At 43.7% G+C, this 13,639-nt stretch overlaps 1 protein-coding gene across 5 annotated transcripts in view; it reads left to right on the top strand.

Annotated features, from left to right (window-relative positions):
• The window catches only part of PLS3 (plastin 3), a 60,933-nt gene that overhangs the window by 13,872 nt on the left and 33,422 nt on the right, over positions 1-13,639 (top strand). Inside the window, exon 1 of one of the 5 annotated variants that reach the window (XM_077307572.1) lies at positions 6,695-6,770. The exons of 3 other annotated variants lie outside the window; for them this stretch is intronic. The gene's annotated coding sequence lies outside the window, so the exon portion shown is untranslated. Of the gene's footprint in view, positions 1-6,694; positions 6,771-6,854; positions 6,989-13,639 lie in introns of those variants that run through there. One more of the 5 variants, XM_077307574.1, reaches the window with a different exon arrangement.

Raw genomic sequence — 13,639 nt, forward strand, 5'->3', positions numbered from 1 at the left:
ATATTTAAATCTTGGAGGAAACTGACCCACCTGGAGTTGTAACACTGGCCATACCAAAATGTTCACTCAGTGTCAGTCCTAAAGGCAATGGGGGGGGGGGGAGAGAATGTTTTTTTGGAAGTGCATCACAGTGTGAGTATGTATAATCTCTTTTGACGTGGTGGTTCAGATCAGTGAGACATATACACACACTGCTGTACTAAAGGCAATTGAAAAACAGGTCTCCGGTGGCTAGTAAAACTTTAAGAGATTGTGACTGGATGGGAGTGGAAGGAAATGGGTCAATAAGATGAGCGGCATAAATCCATCAAGGTTGTTCGTGCCAGCTAAATCCCGAAGGTGGTTTGTTAGACCAGCTCACTTAAACTTCTGTTTCGCTTGAGAACCTGTTTTGGAGAACTGCAGATTTTCCCGAAGTAGTCTGAAAACTTTGGTAAGTGGCAGATAACATGCTCAGACAGGTCGTCTCTTGTCTGCTTTTAGACAGGAAAACACTCCCAAGCCAGCATAAAAGCCACTTTCCACATGGCCTATTATGGAAGAGTCTTTGAGTTGTTTCTCAGCTGCCTCTCTTGCATTGTGTAATGACTCACCTGTGGCAACAGTCCTGACTCATCTCAAGGTTGATTCCATACAGTGACCCTTGCTTCTTTCGCACTATTGTCAGTACAAATGCCCTTACATCAGAGCATCCAGGTGGAGCAGGCTTTCTCAACCAGAGCTTCTTTACAGCCCTGGAAAGATTTCCTATATGGATGGGAGTTAATTATTTTTATATATTTTTAAAAAATTGTTAAACATTTATCAGGTGATATGATCGTATATGGTCATGTCGACTCACCTCCCTCTCCCAAAAAGGCCAGTGGTGAACCTGGAAGGGGAGGGGCCCTGGGGTGGGCATGTGCCCAGCTATGCTTCCCAGCCAAATTCTACACGATCATGCCTTTCTGGGATTTCTTAAGAATTTTTCAGGGGGTTCTCAATCGTAAAAAAGTTGAGAAGGTTGATGTAAAGACTTTCTCCATGCTTCCCTCAGTCATCATCTGATGCCTACAATTACCTGTCACCAGCAGGCTATTTGCTATCATTAAAAAGAATGAACTTTTGATATTGCTATAGCTTTATAACACTACAGCAAGTGTTGTTTTTTTTAAGCCCTTTGGTGGGAGGAATGACAGGTATGAGGGGATGGTAGTGGTGAAATGGCACCACTGAACTTGAAAATACACGCCTTCCCTTTCACGGGGTTACAAATGTAATTTGACTCCAGGAAAGATCCGGAAGATCAAGAAGGCACATGTGGAAAAGAGTGGAAATCTTGAAAGTGGAAAACGTCAAAAGTGGATGAAGCAAGGATTTCCTACAGAAACGTGTCCCCTATAGCAGGGGTAGTCAACCTGTGGTCCTCCAGATGTCCATGGACTACAATTCCCATGAGCCCCTGCCAGCGTTTGCTGGCAGGGGCTCATGGGAATTGTAGTCCATGGACATCTGGAGGACCACAGGTTGACTACCCCTGCTCTATAGCATATGATGGGAAAGAAGCTTTTTTTTGTGCTTAGCACACGATTATTGTCACCCCAGCCATAGAGGACGCATATTTTTACCACATAATTTGAGGTGTGTACTAAAATACCTGTCTGTGTGTGTTTGTGGTAGGAAGGATGGAGGGAAATTGCACAGGAATTACACTTGGTTTGCTCTATCAGCAACAACAGTTTAGAAATTCACAGGAGAACAAGCATAGTGGGATAAAATAGTAGACTTGGGTCTGACAGATCTGGGTTCAAATCTGCACATGGCTATGACCCATCCCCCAGACAACACCTGTGCAACTCCTTCTGTTAGTGCGCTTCTAAAGATTTCTAGATTTGACATGAAAGTGACCTGAATTCCCTGAATGTTTCTCACTTGTGATATAAATCTTGAAAACAGGATATACTTCAGAGCCCCCCCCCCCCCAAAAAAAAAGCTTGTCCCCTGCTGCCTTTTCTCTAAGAGGCAGTCTTTAAGGAGAGGTTCCAGGCAGATGAAGGACCTGGAAGATAATGACAGGGCAGTCTGGGTGCTCTGTATTCAAACATTCCAGTTGTGTAGCTTTTCTTTTGTTCTTTTCTCCATTATCATTCTGTTGTGGACATTTTGCAATAATACAAACAGCAATCAGCGAAACCTAGAAGTTACTGGCACCTGGATATCCTGGTGAAGGGTGGCTTTTTCTTTGAATTTTGGCTCTCTCCAGCTGACAGAATTGGAGACTAAAAGCGTAATCTGAGCACAATACAGACAAATGTCTCTTTTGGAGCCTCTAATAAGCTCCTTCTACCCATTCATTTCCTGATGCTGACAAGCCGAACAAAGCAGGAGGCATGTTTTAAATTTAGCTCTGACTCACGGGCTTTATTACATCTCAAAACTCAGGGTAAATGTACAGAGGAAGAGCAAAAGATTAGAAAATTCCCCATAATGAAAACCAAATATGCGCCCATGTCATGTTTGCCAGACAGTTGCTTTTCAGGCTTCTTTCTTATGGAGAAGAAAGGAAAGTATCTCATGGGATGGGATATATAACCAAAGCTGCAGTCCAAAATGGTTTGTGCACAGCTCAGGTGTTCAAGGGTTTCAGGAGGAGTTAGAATCATAGAATAATAGAGTTGGAAGGGCCCTCATGGGTCATCTAGTCCAACCCCCCTGCACTATGCAGGACACTCACATCCCAATCGCTCATCTACTGTAACCTGCAACCCCTTTGAGCCTTCACAGAATCAGCCTCTCCGTCAGAGAGGTTGTGAGGCATGTCATTGTGCAGAATAGTGGTGTTCAAAAGTGCCACCAAGTCACAGCGGCCCTGGGGGTGTTTTCAAGTCAAGAGATGTTTGGCTTGCCCTTGCTTGCCTCTCCCTCTGCACAGCAGCCTTGGATTTCCTTGGTGGTTTCCCATCCAAGTGCTAACCAGGGATGGCCCTGCTTAGTTTCTGAGATTATTTATTGTATCCCATTGTGGCTGCAACCTAAGCATTGTGTTTGCATGACTGTGAGCCATTAAGGCTCTTTTGAAAGGAGCCTTAAGGCTCCTTTGCCCCCCTCCATACCTCTCTGGGCAGCGGCAAGCCGGCTCTGCACCGCTTGTGCCAGCCAGGATGCTTCTGCATTGCAAAGGAGCCAGAAACTTGTGGAAGAGCCCCACTACAGAGTGGCTGCCTCCAGTAACATCAATCAACTTTCTAGAGCAGGGGTAGTCAACCTGTGGTCCTCCAGATGTTCATGGACTACAATTCCCAGGAGCCCCTGCCAGCAAATGCTGGCAGGGGCTTCATGGGAATTGTAGTCCATGAACATCTGGAGGACCACAGGTTGACTACCCCTGCTCTAGAGAAATAGCCAGGGGGCACCTGTTATCACATTATAACGGAGGTGGTGTCAGGCCTGGGAAAGGCTGTGGGTTAGATATCCTGTGGATATGGCCCTGGAATCTGGAACATCATGCCACCTTTTCTTGGCAACATTGTCTGCATGATGGACCACGAAGCAGAGAAAACCCTAGTGTCAAAGTCTCTGGAAATGTATGATCTTGGACTCTTGAAAGTGTGTGAGAGAGGGCATGGGACATGGGGTTATTTTTTTCCTATTAAGGGCTGGTGGAAGTGGAACAAATCTGAGCTCATGGGTCCGTGCTCTGTAAGGGAGATGGTCCTTGCTGAGCCATGCTGTCTAGAAAAAGTAGTGGGTGTATGAGTGAGTCAATATCTGGTTTTCCCTGCCCAGGCATGTGAAGCAGGAGCTGGCATTCCCCGTGTACACTAACTTCATTTCCTGTGTATAATTGCATCTTGCATCACTAGGGCAGGAGGCATGGGGAGGCTCCATGGGCAGCCCCTTGGTTCCCAGGCTAAGATTTCTCTCTACCAGTCTACAGGTGCTGATGCGTATTCAAAGTGTTTCTTTTTCTGAGAACATTTTGATTTTGCCCTTCTCTGCCTGTAGGGCTCCTTCCCCCTGATCTGGATGGACTGAGACAGCAAGGGCATTTGGAATATTCGTGTGGAAGGAGAGACTGTTCAGACTGTCTGTGGCTTCTTTAGATGGCCTGTTTATATTATTTTTAGATAATTATACCCTGCTAATCTCCCAAATGGAGACAACATCATTCTCCACTTCTCCATTTCCCCCTCATAACAACAACCCTGCATGGTAGGTTGCCCTGAGACACAGTGATGGTCCTAGGTCACCCTGACAGCTTCCATGGCAAAGTAGGGAATTCAAAATCCAGTCTTTGCTGGCTCAATTCTCTGTTGTCGTAAGGCTGCACTTTGATGGGATTTCCCCCGCATTTAATATATTTTGCTGTATTGTTTTTGATTACGGGAAGTTGCTTGGAGTAGAAAGGAGATGGGCAAGATTCTCTCAAATAAATGCATCTGCAAACTGAACTCCCAAGAGTTTGGAACAGTTTGTTTTATTCAGGAAAAACCATATCTGCTCTGGAAAGTAACATGCATAGTGTGCAGAGGATTTCCCCCCCCCCCACTAAATGGATTCTAGGTTCCGCTGGTTCTTTTTATTGATTTCATTGATAACTCCCCTGAAAAGTGGCTTACATCACGCTCTCCTCCCTTTCCCCCTCATTTTATCCGCACAACAACCCTGTGAAGTAGGCTAGGCTGAGAATATGTAATGGGGCCGAGGTGACCGAGCCGGCTTCCATGCCAGAGTCAGGAGGTTTCAAATCTGAGAGTTTCACAGATTCGAGCCACTTCACCACACTGACTTTCAAATTCTTATCTTTTCAGGTTCATTCAAAACAAGACATGCCTTCTTCTTCTTCTTCTTCTTCTTCTTCTTCTTCTTCTTCTTATTATTATTATTATTATTATTATTATTATTATTATTATTATTATTTTTTTTTTTTTTTCTCAGTAGGCCAGGCATTGAACTGGGGTGTTACTTTGTTCTATTATTGCTATAGGGTGGGGGTAGTCAGACTGCAGCCCTCCAGATGTACATGGACTACAATTCCCATGAGCCCCTGCCTGCATTCGCTGGCAGGGGCTCATGGGAATTGTAGTCCATGGACATCTGGAGGGCCGCAGTTTGACTACCCCTGCTGTAGGGTTTAGAAGCAAAGTTTTTTCTTTCCAATCATTACCCATTATTATGGTCACTGTTGCAATTGTTGTTGGGGATGAAAGGGTTTGTATTAGGGAAAATAGGGTTTTTCATCTCCAGAGCATGCAGGCGAAAGGGCTTTGTATTCTGCTCTGGTATCGAAGGACCAAACTGGTGTCTATCAGCATTATCCTTCGGGTAGCATTTGCTCTGAAAAGATCAGCAGGGGTGTGAAGGGAATAGAACTCTTTTGCCTTTTATTGAAGGCCTTGAGAATAAAGCGTTGGAACTGGAAGGGACCAGCATAGCTGTTTGATCCTCTCTTCCCTGTTCTCTGACGTGCAGGTAGGGTGTGTCTCAGCCCTTAGGGTTGCAAGTATGAAATTAATCGCTTGGGGCTGTTTAAGTGGCCTCACACGTGTTCTGCTCCTTTAACAGGGCTGCAAAACCTAATGCACAACTAACTTTCCTGTTGAGAGGAGTACATTGGCAGGTCTTTCAGAGGGAAAAACACATTATGTAAGGGAGTAGTTTGTTGTGAAGATCACTTCACACTTTAAAAAGAAATGGGCAGTGCGCTGCCACCTGGGTCTCTGGGGCTGGATGGGAGCACACCCAGATGTAAATGCTGTTCAGGGGATCTGATTTGGGTGCCAGCTCCCTCCTGGTTCATGCCCTGCAGCTTCCGAGGCTTTGAAGAAGAACAGTGCTCTGTGTTTTTTTCAGTACTATTGACGGTTTGCTCCCAAAGCCGCCTTCTGACATTCTCATTGGCTTGGGACAAGGGAAGCACCTTATGGAGTTGCATGTAGCAGGAAGAGGAGCAGGAGAGCTCCATTGCACATTTGAGAATCTACGTAAAATTTGGATTCAAGCCCTTGCATTTAATGCTTTCTTCCTCCCAAGCAACCTTGGCAAACATGTGTCACTTTGGAATCCAGCTGTTGGAATCTGCATTTCTAGGTCATGGGTGAGGAATATGGATGAGGGGGTGACTCATTTTCTCTGTTGATAAAGGGTGGTACTTCTCTAGAAAACACAGCAAAAAAATATTCTGGCCCAGTCAGGCACTACAACTTTTAACAAAGTGATGTCTTTGCTTACTCAAGTTCTTACTCAGTTAGCATGGATAGGAAAAAATTGCTATCCCCTTTCTGGGGTGAAAACTTGTGTGCATTAAATGGAATTGCCTAGAAAATACTGTATAAGCCAGGCCACAACTCCACTCTTGGACTCATGTTCTGGAGTGGCGCATAAAGATGCTCTATTTCCTTCCTCTCTTTGCCACCAGATCTTTCTCTTGGGACTGCTGTTTAATTCACAAGTCACACTTCAGTGAAGTCCGTGCCCTAGATGGCGGATCTGCCTGGTGTCAGGCTCAGAGCAGGCTAACAGAGGGTTTTGTCCAAGTTTGTGCTGTGTAATGCAAGTTTCTGGAGTGGGTGGGTGGTGGCAGGGCGGGGGGGGGGCTTTCAATTGCTCAGCCTTCTGTCACCATGCTCTCATTTGCTGGCAGGAAGTGTCATGACTTGCTGCTTAGAATTACAATTGTTGGAGGAATGCTGGCCTTCCAGATTAATTTTCTGGGCGTGGGAGAAAGTTCCACATTGTGCTGGGACTAGGCAAGGGATCAGGTCCGCTCTCAGAAAATCCAACAGGGCAAGGTAAGGGGATGAAATTCAGGGATCCAAAGCTGCTACTTAGGTACAGTTTGCTGCAGTGCAGTGAAGAGCATCTCCAAGGTTCAGTGGCAGCCAGACCGGTTCCGCTCCCCTTCTTTTCTGCCAGCGTCTGTGGCAGCCCTTTCCTAGCAGCACACGAGGGATGCGGATTCAGTGGAAGCAGTTTTTAAGAGGACGTTTCTTCTCAGAGAGCCAAGCAGGTGTGTCCTCTGCCTGTGGGAATGCTTCTGTCTGTCTGGTAGTGGGATGAATCTGTAGCTTGGTACCTTTGATTTGCTTTCAACTGCAAAAAGTCAACGGAGTTCGTGTCCAGACTAGGGATAGCCTTTTTGGACTGGCTGTTTAAGCCCAGGATTCTGAGAACGTCCATTCAGTTTATATCTTGTGAAGGCCTGAAAGAATTTAAGGAGCTGATGTAAGGAGCATCAGGAGATTATAGAGTTGGGGGGGTGGGGTGCTTTGCACATTAAGTAAATATTTTTGCTGACCTAACATGAAATAGCAGTTAGGGCTGTGGAAAGTAGTTGCTATTTGCCTTAAACTAGAGACAGCATTGAAGCAATCAGATAACGAGAGGCTGTAAAATTCCAGGCGAGAACAGGCATGCATGGCTTAGTTTTGACGCTTGCAAATTTAATAGAAATTCTGTGTTGGATCTTCCCATAAAACTTCTCTTTGCTTTAGCATGAAAATAGGGGAAGGGAGAGGGAAGCTGAGCAGGATTCAGAAGAGGGGCCTCCTGGTGTCACTGACATTGTTTTGGGAGTTTTGTGCTATCTCTTCCTGCTGACTCTTTTTTGAAGCCCAGGGCTGCAGTCCTGTTAGTTTGCTTGAAGCCAAATTGTTTGCAGCCCATATCTTGGTGTTTCTTGTCTTGTGCCTGGCATAAAAGGGGCTGTCCATCTTTGATCAGAGAATCAGAGGTATTGCTATAAATTTCTCTGTGTGTTTTGATTTCTGGTTTGTGCTGTTAATCTCCAGATAAGTAACAGTAGGTTAAGAATATGTGTAAACAACCCCATTAGAAATGGAATTAAAAAAAATGTAATAGCAATAGTTTGCTAGATGTCCAAGGACTGTAGATTAGAACTTGGAGAATTCATAAAATTGAGTAGTATAATTGCTTAAAATGACTGATCCTACAGTTTTAAAATGCTCTGAGTAACTCCAGATAAGAGAAGAGACATAAGTGGTTTTCCTTGCCAGTTTGTTCCTTCAAATGTTTGAAAAGTACGATTGCTTCTTCCAGGGCAACCCCTGTTATTTGAAAAAAAAACAGAGAGAGAAGCATGCTGGTCTGTTCTAGCAAACTCAAAAAAGAGCATTATAAAGGTCAAGCAGTGATATTGTCACAGAAGTGTCTGGCAAACTGAACTCTAGCCTAAGAAACCTTCTCTTGCAATACATCCATTAGTTTAAAAAGATGCTGTAGATGTTCTCATTTCTGCTGAAGGGATCTGTAGTCCATTCAGTGCAGGCTGCAGTGAACCTCTGTGCAGGCAGGTACAAACAATATCAAACTAGGGGAGAACTCAGGAGATCCCATTTTAATTTCTGTTTTCAATATATGTCCCTGTCTGTGTAGTTAGAAAGAACAAGTCAGTTAATTAACAAGGCAGTTAATGCTGGCTGTTAAAAAAATAATTTTACCAAGTCAACAACATATCATATCAATTATTTACAAATCCAGAGGGTATTGGTTAGATTGCAGGGTATCCTTTTCAATTTATCTTTTACTTTATCCCAGCCATTTACAGGTAAAAAGTTAATAAGACCACTCAGTGGGTTTGTTAGCTGAATAGGAGGTTGAATTTGGGTGTTATGTCCTGACCACTGTGATCCATTGACTTGGACAAAGCTATGGATCCCAAACCACCAAAATGTTAAATTGGCCCCTCTTTTGCCTTTCACTACTTTCCCCAAAAGAGTTCACACTACTTGGATCGGCACCCAGTCAGTAGGCTCCACCAGTGGGGAGCACACCCTACTATTGTTGATATTTGTTCTCCAGACTAAGCATATGGTGCACAGCAAGCATAGATGAGTGTGTGGGAAGGGAACTTTCCCTTTTTCCTTGAGAGCCAGTTTGTGTAGTGGTTAAGAGCAATGGACTATAATCTGGAGAACCTGGTTTGATTCCTTCCTCCTCCACATATAGCCAGCTGGGTGACCTTGGGTTGCTGATAATTCTCTCAGCCTCACCTACCTCCCAGAGTGTCTGTTGTGGGGACAGGAAGGGCAGGCAATTGTAAACTGCTTTGAGACTCCCTTGGGTAGCAAAAAGTGGAATACAACCAAGTCTTCTTATTTTCTAAAGATTCCTCTATCAATAAAATTGAACAGATGCTGTTGCCAGTACATATTAGGCAAACCTAACAGTTTCAGAGTTTTAATAAATGGTTTTCAAATGATTATCCCTAGGACGTGTAATCAATATTACATGCCTGTTTTATTAATTTGTCTTAGAGGTTAACTATAGTTTTAATGGGGTACTGATTGTATGTTTTATTGGGCTTTTTACTGAGGTTTTACCTGTAACTCACTGCGAGACAGCATGCTGAGAGTGGCAGGATATAAATTTAATAATAATAATAAATGAGGGAAGGAGGGTAATACAACAAAGTTTTTAAAAATGTTATACTTTCACCTGACTAGCTTTCAGTTTGATTTGACCAGCACAGCCAAAGTTCTTACTTATAGGTCTCTTCTCACGTGAAGAAAGTGCTTTTGGAATGGTAGTCCAACAGCGGCCCTCCAGATGTCCATGGACTGCAATTCCCATGAGCCCCTGCCAGCATTGTAGTCCATGGACATCTGGAGGGCTGCAGTTTGACTACCCCTGCTGTTGTCTAATCAGAGACTGGATAACCATTTCCACAGTCTATCATTCTTTGTCTGTACTAAAAATACAGTGCATTCCTAGGCATGTATAATCAGAAGTAAATCACAATATGTTCAGTGGGGCTTACTGCCTAGTAAGTGTGTTTAGGACTGTAGCTTTTGTGAGTCTACACCGAAGAATGAAATCCATGTAACAGCTCTTATGCAGACCAGCCAAAATAACAAGATATTGTATAAGCTTTTAAATGCTCCAGAACTCTTCATTGGGCTGGAAGAGTCTCCCCCCCCCCTCCCCTTACATTCAAACCATGTAAGAAAAATAATTGTTACAAGTATGGTTCCAATGAAAACAATTGGCACATAAAGTTTGAAATTTGTTTGCATACAACTTTTCCCCCCATTAAGTTGTAGTTGACTTATGGTGATCCCATAGGGCAGGGGTAGTCAAACTGCAGACCTCCAGATGTCCATGGACTACAATTCCTATGAGCCCCTGCCAGCGAATTGACTACCCCTGCCCTATGGCATTCAAGGCAAGAGATATACCCAGAGGTGGCTTGCTATTGCCTCCATCTGAATGGCACTTGGGTTTCCTGATGGTCTCCCATCCAAGTTCTAACTAGGGATGCCCCTGCATAGTTTTCGAGATCTCATATAGTCTGCCACACTTTCCCCCCTAAATAAATATCTCACTGTAAGTATCTGTTGGTTCTACAACACACAATATAAACCTGGAATGCTTTTAATATTTTAACTAAATATAAGTCAGAGTAAGCATGCTGTCTAGGAAGCTGGATAATTTTCTGATTCTATTTTTTTCTAATCGCCCAATGTTTACATTGTTTTTCAGGTCTGTGTTTTAATATGATTTCTTATGCTGTCTGCTCAGTTATTGAAAATATTTTGTAAAGCACTTTGATTGTCAGTGAGAAAGGCAAGCTGTAAATGAAGTAAATAAAGAAAACCACCAAAGGAGATTACCAAGCATTGCCCCAGGGCATTTATTTAACACTTCATAGTTCTGCCCAGTTTTCAGCCTTGTTATGAAATCTCTTGTTAGCACACATGCCTTTGTTAGCCATCCCTGTATCTAATAGTAAACTCTAGAGGCCTTTGTGTCAACCACAAAATCATCACGGTGGGGACATCTGCAGATAAGGTGAAGGTTTCTCCATACTTGGGAAAGTTTCCATGTATGCAGAAAAACAGGACCTTGTAAATTAACAAAAATAAAATATAGCTCCCCAAAACATCCCGATGAAGATTGTCTATCTCCAGAAGGCACAGAATATCAAGATCAGCTGATAGTCATTTGGGAAGGAAAGGGGACAGCCAGCTTAAGCATCTGAGAGCTTTAGAAACCCTGACATGAATGGCCCACGCTAGTCTAATCAGGATTGGCCCTGGTGAGGATTTAAATAGGAGACTACTAGGGAAACCCAGGCAATAGCAAACCACGTCTCTTGACTTGAAAGCCTCATGAATAATTGCCATAAATTGGCAGTGCCTTGACATCACTTTCCACCACCAGAGTTTTGGAAAACAAGAAATCTCCAAATTGTTTCTCCCACAATGCTACATGTGCCCCAAGTTGGCTTGTGAGCTAGCACAAAACAAGGATTTTTGTGCAGATTCCCAACTTGATTCTTACTGGGCTGCCCTATCACTCCCATTTAGCTGACATAGAATCATAGAATAATAGAGTTGGCAGGGACCTAATGGGTCATCTAAAGGTATCCCCTGTGCAAGCACCGAGTCATGTCTGACCCTTGGGGTGATGCCCTCCAGAATTCTCATGGCAGACTCAATGGGTCATCTAGTCCAGCTCATATCCTATTTGCAGGGTGAACTCTGAAATGCAAGTTCTCCTGGGGACTTGCCAGGACTGTCATTTGGGAAAAATGTAAAACCTTTCCAGTTGGCTTTTGACTGGAAAGGTGGATTTAAAAAGAGAGGGGAACCAGGGACATTAGTTACCTACCCTGATCTTTTGGGATGAGCCAGCTTCCAATATAAATGCATTGAAAAAAATTAACTCAGTCCCTAGTTTTGGTTTTTAAGAGAGTTTTTCTTCCTCTGTATTCTCTAATGCATGATAACTGGAATGGCTTCTTGGTGGTGTGGGTATCTTTTCTTGTTAGGAATGTATTTGCTGGCAGCTTGGAATTTTTTATTTCTGTTAGAATGTATTGTTTATAATCTGTGGTGTTTGTGCCATCTTGTTCCTAACCTTTGCGGTCTAAAGACTGCATCTGTCTGACTCTTGTACTGCTATGATGACCTTCTTGAAAAATGCCTTTGAAGAGTTTTTTTCCTGGTTTTGTGAAGTGCAATGAAATCAATGGCAGTTCCAAGAAAGCAGGTACTGAAGACTCAGCCCATCAGGCCCTGGCATCGGGTCCTGGAATTCTAAAAAGTCACTTTTTATTTATTTATCCCATTTATATACTGCCCTCCCGGTAGAGCAGCTTAGGGCGGTGTACAACGTCAAATATAAAGGTAAAGGTATCCCCTGTGCAAGCACCGGGTCATGTCTGACTCTTGGGGTGATGCCCTCTAGCGTTTTCATGGCAGACTCAATACGGGGTGGTTTGCCATTCCCTTCCCCAGTCATTACCGTTTTACCCCCACAGCAGCAAGCTGGGTACTCATTTTACCGACCTCGGAAGGATGGAAGGCTGAGTCAACCTTGAGCCGGCTGCTGGGATTGAACTCCCAGCCTCATGGGCAAAGCTTTCAGACGGCTGCCTTACCACTCTGTGCCACAAGAGTATAATTAAGACAATACGTATTAAAGCCTTTTAAAACCATCTATAACTAACAGCAATATCAATTACAGCTAGTATTTCTAGTGCCATCCCTTCATATAGGTTTATTGCCAGATAATGATGCAGCCATAGGGGTGCAGTGCTTGTTGTTTTTTTTTAAGGGACCACTAGCCCCAACCAAAAACATTGGCAGAAGAGGGGGTGATACATTGTAGACCAGGGGTAGTCAACCTGTGGTCCTCTAGATTAGCGATCCCCAACCTGTGGGCTACAGACCACATGTGGTCCTTTGACTAATTGGAGGTGGCCCCCGAAGGATGCCCCCCCCCAGCCCTTTACTTCATCCCCCACAGCCCTTTAGAACACACTTCATTGTTGTGGCGTGTCTGTATCTTATTTTGAAGGGATGTTTAAACATTAGGGCAGTGGTTGAGAGTAGAGGAGTAAACTACCCCCCCCCCCACCGGGCCTCAGTAAAAGGCGTTGAGTGGTCCCCGGTGATAAAAAGGTTGGGGACCACTGCTCTAGATGTCCATGGACTGCGATTCCCATGAGCCCCTGCCAGCATACATATAACCTCCTGCCTGCAAAATGTGATGATGTTGCCCCTTAGATGGATTTAAAGAACACTTTACGCAGACTTTCTGGAAGCTTCATGATAGCAAACAATGGAACCTGCATACACTAAATTAGCATGTTGTTGATTAGAAACTTTTAACTGGAAGGGACCTCAAAGTTCATCTAGTCCAACCCCTGCACAATGCAGGAAGTTCACTTCCTCCCTTCCATTCTACCCCGTGACCCCTGCTCTATGCCCAAAGAAAGACAAAAAACCCAACAAGACCCCTGGCCATTTTGGCCTGGAGGAAAAGACCTTCCTGACCCCAAAGTCTCAGAACTCAGTTAAAGAACAGGAAATAAAATGTGCCAGATCTGGAAGTACTAATCTATATCCCATTCTGTTTAAAGGCAGTTATATAAGCACATTAGTAAAATGAGAACCTGGACTATTTGACAATCCTGTATAAAATGCTAAGTAATCAATTTAGATATGACAAGTTACAAAATGCAGTAATAGCTATATATGCGTAAAATTATTCCCCGTGGTCACCCTTATTTTGCATAATTAATAGTATTTCAATTTCTTAGTAGAATTCTTAGTAGATGCAATCTCTGTTTGTTATAACAGTATTTGTAAATAATCATTTTACCCAGTAATAAGGAAACAGAAGGAACAGTAAT

Source organism: Paroedura picta, chromosome 13, assembly GCF_049243985.1.
Source record: "Paroedura picta isolate Pp20150507F chromosome 13, Ppicta_v3.0, whole genome shotgun sequence".
Taxonomy (NCBI): Eukaryota; Metazoa; Chordata; class Lepidosauria; order Squamata; family Gekkonidae; genus Paroedura; species Paroedura picta.